The following is a 13,910-nucleotide window of genomic DNA, read 5'->3' as shown; positions in this document are numbered from 1 at the left end:
AGCCCCGGGGGAAAGGAGCCTTTCGGCGGGCGGCCCCCCCGGGGGAGCCCTGCAGGCTCTGGGGGTGCTGGGCAACCTCCGGGCTACGAGGCTACTCGCTGCGCCCGCGTGTGCCCAGGGCCGGGCGTAGCTGTCGGGTTTCGCACGGAAGGCAGAGAAATCCGGCGTGAGCCCCCGGCACGGCGGGGACCGGGGCGCAAGGCAGGAATTCCGGAGGGAGGAAGCCGGCGGGAGTTGTCATTTCACTGCAAAGGGCTCGTCTGCTCCCTCGGGTCAGCGCCGGAGAGGGACATCGCTCACCCGCGTTCTCCCCCAGCGGAAAACGCTCCCGAGTCCTCGCTGACCGCCCAGGCGGAAAGTCCGCCCAGGGCTCCTGGTTTAAACACGCTCTGCAATGGTAACTGGAGCTCTCTGCAATTCAAACACCAGGAGAAACCATTTCTCGAAAGGATGATTCAAGTGTAGCTGCTGTTCTAATATTTTAATACCTTCTTACAGTTTAATATCTGTAAAACCACCGAACTTTCGAAGCGTTAGGAGTCCATAATCTGCAGGGTGTTTCCTAAGAAAGCTTTTTTTTTTGTTCCAGAAATGGCTTGATTCTCCTTTCTGAATGTATTTTTTATCTTACCAAATAACACCAGACAAAGAGAAAACAGAATGAAACCCATCGCTATGGTTTAGGTTTTAAAAAGGTTCAATTTCTGGAAGATTTTCTACAGAGGAGCGGATCTAGAATAGTGCTTTCAACCTTTTCTGACTATGGAACCCTAAATATTTTGCAGCAGAGCTACTGACCCCTTTAGGCCGTTGCATAGATGAATTGCTGTGAAATGCACATGCACTTGTCTTTCCGAGGCCTCTGTAGTGTTAAAGTCAAACCAAATTCTCTTGAACTTTCGAAGTGTTATTGCAATAGTTTCCTTTTTATCCCAGTAATGGTACCCTGTGAGTTTTGCAGTGCCAGGGTAGCCAAATGAACCTGGACCTGATCCCTTTAGCACAAAACCCAACAACAGTCACAGGAATTCCTGTAACGTGACAGTAACCTGGAAGTATTTCTCTGAAGTGCTAAAATGTTACTCGGTGCGGGCGGAGGAAGTATCAGACGCTGTTTTGGCATATCTAAAACACTGATTTCCCCTTGAAAGCAGGACAGGAAAGCTTTAGTACATATGACGTTTTGCTTGTCTTAACATAAATATGTTTATTTAATGGATGGACAACACTTCCTTGAGATGTTTATGCTTTCTTTGAGGCCAAGAAGAATCTTGTCCTCTCCTGGCCTCCTTGGCTTCCAGTGGTGTCCCAAGTATGTTTTCCACCCAGTCATCTATAAGAAAACCAACTACTCTCCAAGCCTGGAAGACCATGATTCAGCAGTTAATAGCTGGGCAAGCTGTTCAATGGATGAGCTCCGAGTCTCACTGACTCTGCCATCTGCCTTTTGATTTACACTGAAGATGTGTTTAGCTGCTTGTAAGAGTCACATCTGTGTGTTGCTGCCACCACATTTTTTCAGCCCTACTAAAGAAAGCAGCTTTTATTCTGTCCACCAGAAAACTATGAATTAAAGCAATGGCTAGTCTGGTGGGAGATTCTGATACGTATCACATCTCTTGCCTGTGCTAGAAATGCACCTGGTCTGCTCGTCTGTAATGTGAGGAACTGCATCCTCGCCTTGTGAAAACTACAAGAGACTTGTAGTTTAAGTTTAAAGTGAGATTCATTTCCCTTGAATTATGTATCAAGAATTTCAGTAAATGCCCTAGGGTTAGATGAATCACAGGAGAGAATGAAGCACAATAACAAGAAAAACTGATGTATTAAAAAAACCCAACCCTGAACCTGAAGCCAAAATAAAATGAAACTTCAAAACCACAAGTATAACCTTCTTATAAGAAGCAAAATATTCTTTTTTCCAGTGCAGTTCTGGTTTGTGATTGCTCACTGAGGAAGCTCTGTGACTACCCTTTGGTTAGAGGCTCTTCAACAGCAGCTCTCTGCAAGGAGACAATTCTGAAGAGTTGTTACTGGTTAACACGGAGCAGACACATCGCCCCTGTGAGTGTTCTGCTACTGCAGTCCTCAACGTGTGTTCTCTCCTTTTGCTTCTTTAATAGAAAACCTGGTCATCTGAACAGCACTGGAACTGGGAAGAGAAGATGTCACCTGCACTGCACCGCGCCACTGAAAAAGTAAAATGGCAGTGAAATGTCACTCATCAAGATCCTCATAACAAGGTGGTGTATTGTTTTACTGTTTTATCACATGCTGCTGGTGTGGAAAGCTTTGAAGGAAGAGATAGGGTCTTGACTGACAACTTTATTTCTCTGATGCAAGGAGGAGTCGGCCACAAATGCTTCTGACTCCACAGAGGTTTCTTAGGGTCTAGTCCAGAACCGTAGGATGAGCTTCCCTGCAACTTTATCACAACTTTGTTGACTTCTGTGTCAGGCTGGTCTCTTTGTCTTTGCCTTTCTGTCATCAACGTTCAATAAATATAAAAATAAGGAAGATTTTCAGAGCAAACTGCTTCAGTGTACACAGTTCTTCCTCAAGTGTAAATAAACCCTTCCTCAACCTGAATTAATTGATACAAGTACATCACGTACACTTCCAAATGGAGCTCAAATCTCATATAAAGTGTGTCACACAAAAACTAACTCAGAATAGTGCAGAACTCTCCCGGTTACAGTGCAGGAGTGGATACTCGTTAGCTCATAGGAGCTGCTAAGCATCTCGTTCAAAACACTGGTTCTGCAGGCTCCTGAAAAACGCCATTCTTCCAAGGGTCAGTGCTCTGTGGGTCAGGGGGAAAGTCAGAGAAATACAGTAACAAGCCCAGGCTATTCAGCCCCAGCAGCTCCTTTCTCTGTGGCACTTACAGCCCCCTGCAGCCAACATTACACTCTAGATTTAGCAACTGAAACCCCAGTCAAGGACCAAAACGCCAGTCCGGCTTCCTCGCACTGCCTAATTAACAGTTCAGACTGCTCTTTCTTAATTGCTTTACCAGCACCAGCTAGCAGACTATTTGCAAAAAGGTCAAGGGGGATCCATGTGCAAATCTGAATGGAAGTTCTCTCGCATCATGTGTGCAGTCCTTCACAGAGGACTGCTGCAGTCATCTGGCTTTGTGCCACCTTTATTATAAATACATAGAATAGCACATTAGTATTTTTTGCAGAAGATGCTCTCGCTCAAGGTAGACCTATATCTGACTTCTGAATAAAAGACTTGAAGCTCAGGAAGGCAGATTAGTCATAATGAGCCTTGTGAACTTGAATGCTCTGCAATTTTTTCATCTATTCTGCCAAACCAAGTAACATTACCAGACTCTTACTTGTACTCACTTCTAGTGTAGAGGGAGTCTTCACCTTCATCAGCAGAAGAGGCACATAGAACTATAAGGGTCAGAATTAGCTTCTGGGAAATTATTAGCTCGGTGCTTTGCACTGGTGCGTAAAAGCTAGCTAGTTCTGCCAGAGAAAGTACCCACTACTTGTTACAGGCTTGTCTTTAATTGTGTGATATTAAATCTATCCTTGGGAAATTCAAGCTCCTGACAGAGCTGTAGATATTGTTTTAACCAGCCACACAGAGTCGTAATTTGACAGGAGGTGTCCTATCAAATATGCTGTGCTTTTAACAGAATGAGCTAGTCATGCGGTCTAAAGATGATGGGCTGCATCACCTGACACGATCTGAGGGTCTGGCCCAATGGTTTCTGAAGTACTTTCTCTGTTGCCTTTTTATTGTAATCTAATCGAACATACTGGAATAGGAAGGAGCTGTAACTTGGAAGACACAGTTTTTCCTGTGATGCAAACTAATGGTAATACTTTGTTACTCCCTCAGCTCCGAACATTAACAGCCCATTAAATGCAGTCCACTGACGGGCACCGCCTGTTCTTTTATTGCTGGGAATTCTGGATCCCTGAGGGTGGACAGAAAGCCTTTGAGGTCTGTTGGCGCGGGGGGGGGGTGTGTGCTGGGCAGCTGTGCAGCACGTCATGTCGCACCCAGTCGCTGACATCCTCCAAGCGGTGCGGTTGCTCACGCACCTTCGCGTTCTCAGTGCATTGGAGCCGAGATCCAATCTAGTCACGCAACCCTAGAAACGACTGCATCAGTTCAGTGCAAGTTTAAGAAATCAATAGTCTTTTGCGTGAAATTTCTTCAGAAGCCACGATGGATATTGATATCTCTCTGGAAAGGAAATGAATTCTCATCTTTTCCAAAGATGGACTAGGAGAGTGCTAGTTTCTCCCGTGAATAAGCAGTCAATGGTGAGTTTAAAATATTTTTTCCAAAAGCAATGCACCAGAAAGTTCTAATACTAGAGAGAGGGTGAGAAAAAGGGAGGTCTGACCTACCTCTGCCACTAAATTTACTGTAGGGTACTGGGCAAGGTTTTGCCTTTTCTCTGCCTTAGCCTAAAATTAGGACAAAATTTCTAGATTACCATGGGCTTGGAGTTTACAGATTAATCAGCATCTCGCGCTCAGCCAAGGTTCAGCCCAATCTGCGTTCTCTACCTGTTTTGGTGAATGAAGTCTGTCTCCTTGCAGACAAACTTGCTGTTAAATATTTGATCTGGACAACGTGATTTAAGCTGCCCTGCGTGCCACTATTGAATAGCCTGACACAATCAACCATAGATGGCCAGATTTGACCCTGCTGTCTTAAACTGAGGCCTCTTAAAAATTTGAAGCACTGTGTAAGTGCAAGTATGGTGAACACATTGCCATTCATCTCTGTGCCACGGATTTCCTTTCTGTGGCGTGAGAGCAATGAAACTAAAACATTTACTTTAGTGCACAGGGGAGTCTGAAGACTTTCCTAACTCCATTTTATTTATTAAAATATCCCTAAATCTAGACTAGCCCTATACAACTTCTGTTGTTTCTCTTTTAATCATTTACTATTTCTTACAGTTGCTTTTATCCTCTAAAGTGGTCTATTCAATTCCCACAGGATTCCTGACTGGGGAAATGCTATCAGTGCACATTCAAATAAAATAAAATTTGCTATAGCTGTGTTAAAAAAATATTGGCTTAACTCTCTAGAGAGCAAATCCAGGTTTGAAGCAGAATGTCAATAATAATTTGTAAATGAATAAAGGGTTGAAATATGCATACTGATGCTCTTGGGGTTGCAGAGCACACACTTCTTAATTCTCAGGGTGGCTTTTTGGAAACTAAAAACTCAGTGAATTTCCTTCTTGTGGATAACTATAAAAGATGCGTTGCTGAAAGGGGCCAACGTTTCATGGCATTGTCGTTGTTCTTCACCAGTTGGTGCCTTTTTTGCTGGATACTCATCTCACTGAATGTCATATTTTTCACTACAGATAAGGACAAGACTATGATGGTTTAGAAGCACCTGTCTAGGTGCAGTTTATGAATTCAGATTAACCTTAAGAAAATTCAGTACCTAAATATGCCAGTGTCGATGGAGTTGGTCAGGTGCTGTCAGAGCTGTGTCCCACGTGCTTCCCATCAGAGAAGCAGAGAAATGTTAAACTGTGATGGGCCCCATTCAGTTGGAGACACTTGCAGAGTACATGTATAAATGTCCCAAATTTTGAATGGTAATTAGGTTATTTTAAAACAGAGAAGGAGAAGAGTCTTCCTGTTCTCTCCATCTCTTTGGCTGGTGCTTTTTCTTTGCTAACAAAGGCCCTTGGGAACCTTGAGTGTTGGCAATCAGCTTGGAAAAATTCACCTGGATTGCAAGAGCCTCTTTTCTGCCTTTTCTGTTTTTTCACCTCCTTGTTATTTTTCCAAAGCTCGGCAGCCAGTGGAGACACGTAATTAAAGTTAATTCTGATTGCCTGGTGATGCAACAGCCCTTCCACTGGCATGGCTTCAGGGTGCCTCTGGCTCCCATACAGCTGCTGCCTTCGAGCATGAGTGGGCATGCTTCAGAGTGACAAGTGTAAAGAAACAGTCTTCTCTCCAAGTCACCACAGCCCACGCCAGCCTCCTCTAGTGTCGGGCCACTGGCACTGTTTGCCTCTGAGCACAGGAGAGTGTCTCCCGCTTCTCTGCCTGCTCCCTGAGGGAGCTGGGCAATTGCCCCTTGGCCCCAGGAGCCTCTCTTTGTGTGATGACCAAGTCAGGCCAGGTTGTCAGCACCTGACAAAGGCAGAAGGCAAAGGCACTGGTCTGGCATTGAGGAAAATAACGGCTGTGTAAGCCAAGCCATAGCACACTACAATAGCATTAGAAACCAGGGGAGTTAAGTTTTCTCAAGGTTTTTAATGTCTACTTTTCGTGGCTGGCTGTGACAGATCTGCGGCAGAGTCTCCGGTATTAATCAATACTTCAGCTGCAAGTTTTCTTTCCCAAGGCGGAGGAGGAGACTGACGACACTTTTCTATCTGATCAAAGACAATCCTGTCACATCCCACAGTCATATAGCAAATCTAAAGCTGACTTCTGCCCTTTTTCCAATCCAGAACTCACTGGGAATTTTGCTCCGTTGTGCCTCTTTGACACATCATGATTTCAGAAGTATCTGCATTAAATAACCCGTCTTGGTTTCTGGTGGAAAAAAAAAAAAAAAACCACCATTTCTAAATAGCCCTCAAAATAGCTAATTTAGCCTTGTTATGGGTTGGTGTAGTGGATAGTCAGTGGACTGCAATACAGTCAATGTAAAGGAAGGCAGTGATTCAGTGCTGCTTTGCCCTGCTGATAGCAAGTGCAGCAGCTCTTGCTGATAGGTGAAATAATTGCTGGATTCTTGGGCAGCATACGTTTTAAATGATACCCACAAATATGATGCAAATTCCATTCTGACACTAGAATGAGTGTTTGATGGCAATGTTAAACTGCCACTAGACAGGCTATGCATAGTGCCAAATTCAGCCTCACACGGGGACTGTCCTGAAGAAATACTCATCTGCAGTGAGCTTTTCCCTCCTAATTAAAACCAGAGCCACAGCCAGCACCAGGTAATGAAGGAGTTGGTAAATCTGATTATACAGAAGAAAGCCACTGGTTAGACAGCGATTTGCAAGGAGAAGTGATCAACAAAGGACACAGCAAAGAACCAAACAAAAGAGTCGATAAAAACATGGCACAAGGCATATTTGTCCGAGCAGCTGAGAGGGGTTTATCCATGTGGTGTGGAGCTTAGCAAGCTTCTCTGCCAGACGTCAGCCATGGTATGCCACAGAAGAGTAGCTACACGTGGTCAAAGAGTCCTGGCCATGGCGGTGTCTGGCAGTAATGGCACTGCAAGTAGCACAAGCTAAAGCTCCGGCACAGTGGGCAGTGCAAGCTCAAGAAAGCCCTAAAGGGAGGCACAGGCTCAAGTCTGCTCCTTCTCTGTACCAGTGGGTTCACTACAGTTTGTGTCCCAGAAGTTCAGACACAAGCCAAAGTTAGGTTCAGGCCTGTGCTCAAAAAGAAGTACAGATTTTTCTATTGCTTCGTGCATCCCGAAATAGTGTGATTGTTGCTTTGATTAAAGCGTTGGTGGAATTGGCTGGTAAGAGGTACAGGGTAATCTGGGCAGCGCTGTGCAGGGTTCTGCATTCAAATTCTTTGTTTTACAGTGAATTAGAAAACAGCAGAATGAAGGAGAACAGATGGGCCCATCTTGGTGCCACACACGCATCGCCTAGTGTGTAGAAGAAGCCAAACGCTCAGCTGGGAGCGGAAGATGGCGATGCAGTTCAGGAACTGTGGAGCTGAGAAGGTTGACGACCCCAGGAAAGGCAAATTCACAATGAGGCAGAAAAGTTGCAGTTGTTCAATATTAGTAAAAACTCCGGGGATGGATACCCACAGAGGGGCACAGTCTGTTTCCAATAGGCTGGGAGACAAAAGCCATCAAAACTTTGACTATATTAAGTTTTTCAGACCCTACAGCAGATTCAGCAAATCTCTCTGGAAGCTTCCTGTCGCACACAGGGAGTATCAGCTGCAGAGTACTTTTAGGGTTCTCGGAGAGCTCTGCATACTGCTACTAGATCCAACATAAAAAATATTTTTCCCTACCCCTAGCCTCTAATTGCTGTGGTTTATTTCCCCAGAATGCCTCCTTAGCAATTTCCCCTCAGACACAGCAAGCACGAGGTTTGTATTAATCATGAGGATTAACATTTATTGGTGCAGGAACACCCTGCAAAGGAAACAAGTTTTGCCTTGATGTTCTGGAATCAATGGTCGATCCGTTTAATTAACGGACTGGTTTAGCAGAAATCTGTTCCCTTTCTGTCTGCTTCGTACCCAAATGGACACAGCTAACTAATCAAACTCGCTCGACTTTTTCTGGATTACAAAGATCTTTTCAAAGCCTTAACTCTGTGCTTTCCCATACCTCGCACAGCGGGTGTGCTGCTAGCTCTTTTTCAGAAATGAGATTCACAAGCTACCTGGATCCTCTTTGCAGTTCGGGAAATAATTACTTTACGCAATATACTTTGCTTAAAACCATGACAGTTTTAACTATAGTTTAAGGCTAAATGACTGTTCAGCAAGACAGCTGGTAAAATTCACCCTGTAATAAGACTGAAGCAATGTAAACAAGCCCAGCCCATTTAGGGCTTTGAGTTAATATAGATGTCAAATACTTCTTTCAATATCTCTAAATTTCCCAAACCATCAGACATTTTCCTCCTTTATAAATGTATTTATAATAGATCTCATCCTTTATCACCTAAACCCACAACATATGTCTGTCCTAAATCCCTATAATTGATTGTGTTTGAATATAAATTAACCTTGGAAGAAACATCATCTAATTTGCTGAAATACTGCAGGCACCTGTGGCAGAGTGTAATGAAGAGCTGCTGCAGCACAGCTTTAAGGAGCTCCAGGCCTGGCTCCCTTCTCACTTGGAGTGTGGCTGGTCCAGAGAAAACTCAGCCTGAAGCAGCCAAAAATGACAGTGCTTTGGCCTTTAGAATCAAACATGCCCTGAGATTTTTCTCTCTGCTCTGCTGGGGTCCTGTGGCAGATGTGCTCTGCTTAAGTGTACGATGTTATCTGAGTTTACCTTCTCTTATATACCTGGTCGTAATAGGGGACTCCTTTTTAAAAAGCACCTTGAGGAAGAGTGCTACTGTCAGGGCATTTGCATAAGGGCATGATCCGCAGAAAGCTGAGGTGATGTTTATGTATGGGGTAAGTGTGTGCTCGCATGGGCTGCTGAGCCATGCTCAGGGCCTTGGAGAACCACAGCCAGTTCAGGGTGACAACCAAATTGGGTTTAGGCAAGAGGGACTGAAAGACCTTTTCAGCTCTGGTTATGGTAATTTGATCAAACGGGGGGCTTAGGACTTGATCTCGAGTGTACTGCTATATCAGTAGAAAGGCTGCAGTTCACCTCCGTATGCTTTGCATCAGGCCTTTGGGGGTCTGAATTAGACAGAAACCAGAACAGTGGGCAAGTGGAAATCATACTCGTAGAGAAGCTGAGTCAAATTACTGACAACTAAACCCCTTTCTTTGCAGCCTCCCAGCAGGCTAAGTAATGCCAAACAATTCTAATTTAAATCACAACCAGTAGGGGAAATATCTCTGGGGCCTGATGTCCTCTATCCTGCTCAATTAATAACAGTGATACAGTTGCAATTATGGCGATAAAGCTCAAAACTCGTTTGCAATTGCTTGAGTTGTGGTGATTTATTGCTTGGTAATTATCTTGCTGGAGTCTTGAGGATGGAATAATCTCCCCAATTTACATAATCAAGGCATCAAAGTCTTTAGAGCAGGGCACGCTATCAGCAGATGGCCCTACCAATGTGCAGTAGAATCCCTTAATTTTTATGGCTCACATTTCATCCAATTTTGGTATCTATTTGCCTGTAGTAATAGTTTACTGTCTTCTACTAATAAAGTAGATGATCTCAGGCCTAACTGTGTCCTCCTTCCTTGGCAGCAGCTGGCAGAGAAGAAAGAAGAGGCACAGAGAGGAACAGTGAGAGAGGAGCAGCGTCGGGCTGAACAGGGGCACAAGAAAGACGCTCGGGGCACAGGGACCTTCCTGTTGTCACCAGGTTGCGGTCACGTAAGAACATCTGGGGCACCTCTGGGGTGCCATAGCTTTGTGCTGGGCGACCTTGTAACCAGGGGGGCATTTGGAGTGATGGTGTTTGTCTTCCCGTTGCGTGTGATGGAGCCCTGCTTTCCTGGAGGTGGCTGCACACCTGCCTGCCAACGGGAAGTGGTGAATGAATTCCATGGTTTGTTCTGCTTACGCGGGCAGCTTTTGCTTTACCTGTTAAACTGTCTTTATCTCAACCCACAAGTTTTCTCACTTTTTACCCTTTCCATCCTCTCCCCCCGGGGGTGAGTGAGCGAGCAGCTGCGTGGTGTTTAGCTGCCTACTGGGGTTACCACAAGGACAGTGCAGCGTTGCTGCAGGAGTAATTTATGTAGTTTGTGTTTGGATTGAGTTGTAGCCATCAGGGCGAGTAGGTGCAGACACGAGTAGGTGCAAACACGAGCTGTTAGGGGCAGAGTTGCGGTTGCTGTGTTGTGCAATAGAAATGGTGTGCAGGGTGAATTGGGACTGGGTTTTTGAAGGCAGCCAAGGCCCCAGCCCTCCCTGGCTGTCTCAGCCTCTGTCCTGGTGCACTGGAGCATTCTTTGGCCCTGGTAGTAGTGGACAGTTTCTGAAACCTCTCTGCTAATTGGCTAGGACCACAGATGTGTTTTATTACCATTTTTATTGTGCTGGATGAGAGGAAGGAAACATTTGCCCTTGCATTATAAGCATCAGAGAAATATAAGTTCTTGTAATGTGTATATACGGTCTGTATCTTTTCTTGAAAGCAGTTCTGTTTCCAGTTCATGCAGATTGGCATCTGAGATTCTTGGATAAGGTTACCTGCTGTGTTTCCTATCCACTGGAAACTGCTTTCTATAGTATTTAGCCTTGTGAGTAGTGGAACATCTTATGCCTGAACTGCTGTGACTTTATTTCGTAACTTCCCAGTAGTTGGGAGTTTGTCAGTTTTATTTGAAACTGGGCTGCCTGGGGCTGTATGTGTGCTGGGAAGGAAAAAGCGGATAGATAATGCTCTCTTAGTGCCGGTTGTTAGAGCCCATCCAAAAGAGCACCCCAAAGGCATTTGTACTGAGGATTGGGACATGCAAACATAGGGCTGGGACCGCTGGTTTCAAAGTTGCAATAATAATTTTCATAGCTGTAAGCTTGCCTAGAAGGGAAACGGGAGAAAAATACCAGAAAAACTCTTGTCTGCAAAACTTTGATAAGTCAAAATAACAGAAAACAGATCACCCTGTTCATCACCATATGTCACAGCTACAAACCTCTGTGAATATTGAAATTCGCTTCTTTGAGATGAGCTGTTTTCTGCCTTTTCAGCATGGCTTCAGGTATCTGCATCACCCCGTGTGTGTGCTGACGTTGTCTGCTATGCGTGATCTCTGCCACTTAGGCTTTCCTGCCTGAGGTGAGCACAAAGACAGAGCCCCAGATTTCAGAAGCATTGCTTGCAACAAGCTTTCCTTGCTGTTCCATTGGTTTTGGTGTGCAGCACTCCTTTCAATCACCATACAGAGGTTTGTAAAGAGAGCAAAAGTTTGTACGCCACATTTCCTGTGTAGAAGAGCTTGCCCGGGTGCGCTACGTGGCTCCTTCACTCACAAGGCAGCAGAGGAAATCAGTGGCGATGCAGAAAACACGGTGCAGTTCGTGGTTTGCGTAAAGCTTAACTGAGCATATATTTTAATGAACTACATGTTGCCCTTTGAAAAGGGCATTTGCGTTTTTCTTGAAGTAAATAAGCCAGAACGATGACACATAAATTGCAGAAAATTAAACTATTCTTTTTATTTCATAAGTTGGCAACAGGGAAAAGATGTAGGGGTTTATATCCAAGCTAAATCACATCCCTGCGGTTGCACGAGTCCCCCGTGAGAATGCAGCTTTCTCTACTGCAGGCACAGAGCAACTGCTTGGAAGGGTTCTCACAGAAAGCTACAGTAAAATGCAGGCGGGAGGACTGTCCCTGGAGACATGTAGAAATGATGAAACAATATGGCATCTACTGTTCCCGAACACTGTTCTCTCAGATGCAGAAATGTCCTCTGCGTTGGACTGTTACTGATTCAGAGTGTTCACATCTGAAATTCTGGGTACTTGCAAATACAGCCTGCAGCCACTTGATGATGTCCTGGGCAAGAGAAATGTAACACCCGGAATTAAACCTTCCTCCATGTTCAGGTTTTCTCTGCGCCACATACAGTTACTAGAATAGTCTCTTCCATCCACTTTAGCCCTCACACTAAATCTGCACTTTTTCCAGAGAGACCTCGTATTGTCTGAGTGTCTTGATAAATTAATCTTCAGCCCAGAAGTTTGGCAGCATTCCTAACTCTTTGACTGAGCTGTTACTTTATCCTGTGTCTTTTTGTACCCCACTTTCAGACAGAAGTAATGGTGACCACAGACTGTGGTGGTTTGGTTTTGTTTGTGTGGGGGTTTTTTTTAATATAAGGTTTCTTCTTTTATATCAAAGAATGAAAAAAAAAAATTCATTTAAAACAGAGGGCTTGTGTTAGAGTGGTAGTTTGATTGTACTATTGCAGAAAAGAAACAAGAGACAAAAAACCTGATGCAATTTATAAAAGAAAGCTATTTGCCTGAGTGCAGGATTCCAGCTTGTCATTAGATTAAAAAACATACATATAAAAGGCTTGGAATTGTATTTCAAAATTCAATTTTGACTTGACATTTCTGAGCCTTGTAACTCTGTGCCTAAAAAATGACACCAGCACTTTTCATCTGCCTTTAACATTGGTTTTATACCAATAATTACCACCACCTTGTAATTAGCTGAATTAGTAATTAATTCTGAATCTCTCTGCCTGTCATCACATAAATTGGGTTGTTCCCATGAAGGTGTGAGTGTTCATGTGTTCTTATTTGCCTGAAGTCTCTGAGTTTTCGTTTCTTGAATCAAATGTTTGTTGGTAAGACCACTGCACATGAAGCACCAATCATCCAAAACTTCCTAGGTAACACTATCGGAGCTGTAATTCGTGTTAAACTCATTCAGAGATATTTAATCTTTGTGATTTTATGGGTGGTGGAGAGAAGGAAAGTTACATATGAAAACTCAGATTCCCAGACTATATATTTTCATCTGCACTGCAGATTACTTTTTTCCAGCACAACTTCAGACACTGGGTGTATTTCTTCCCAGGATCCCCCCGTATTTACCCCTGACACCAGCCTGACCTGCCAGGTTCCGTGTTCTGATGCTACAAGACCAGATGAGCAATGAGCAGCAGAAATTGTCTTGTTCCCTGCACGTTTGTGCCTCATGATTGGGTTCTTGACTGCCTAATAAGGTTTGTGCTCTGAGAGAGGATTCCCTTGTGACAGAGTTCCATGCTGACCTCTCCGAGGGGTGCACTGATGTCCAGCGATACCATTGAATTCATGAATTCATACCTTTTTTCTGCTGGATGCTAATATGAAGTTTCTCTACTTAGCTTTATACTTTCATAAAATGTGTACAAATACACTCTCTTTGAGAACCCTTTCCATCTGTCAAGCGTGTTTGAGGTTGGCTAAGGGGGTCGGAGATTGCTAGAGAGAACTAAAACTCCATTTTGTGGATGGACTTCTGGACAGCCAGATCCCATCTTCCTTGGAGACGGGGCCGGGGGGAAGGAAGTAAAGCAATGGTAGACCTTGAAACAAAGAGAGTTAGTGTCTATCCAATGTTTTGCTACCCAAATTGGAGGAGTGGGCAAAGCAGTATTTGATATATTTCCCAAACCAAAAGTAATTCTCACTGTCCCCATTTACATCCTAATTAAGTAGCATTGTCACAGGTGGCCCACCTGCACCCTTTGTTAGACAAACTCTTTGCTTGCATGTGACACAGTAGCTTACGCCTCTCTTGTGCATCA

This window comes from Strix uralensis, chromosome 26 (assembly GCF_047716275.1).
Source record: "Strix uralensis isolate ZFMK-TIS-50842 chromosome 26, bStrUra1, whole genome shotgun sequence".
Taxonomy (NCBI): Eukaryota; Metazoa; Chordata; class Aves; order Strigiformes; family Strigidae; genus Strix; species Strix uralensis.
This window is presented reverse-complemented; position numbering follows the sequence as displayed.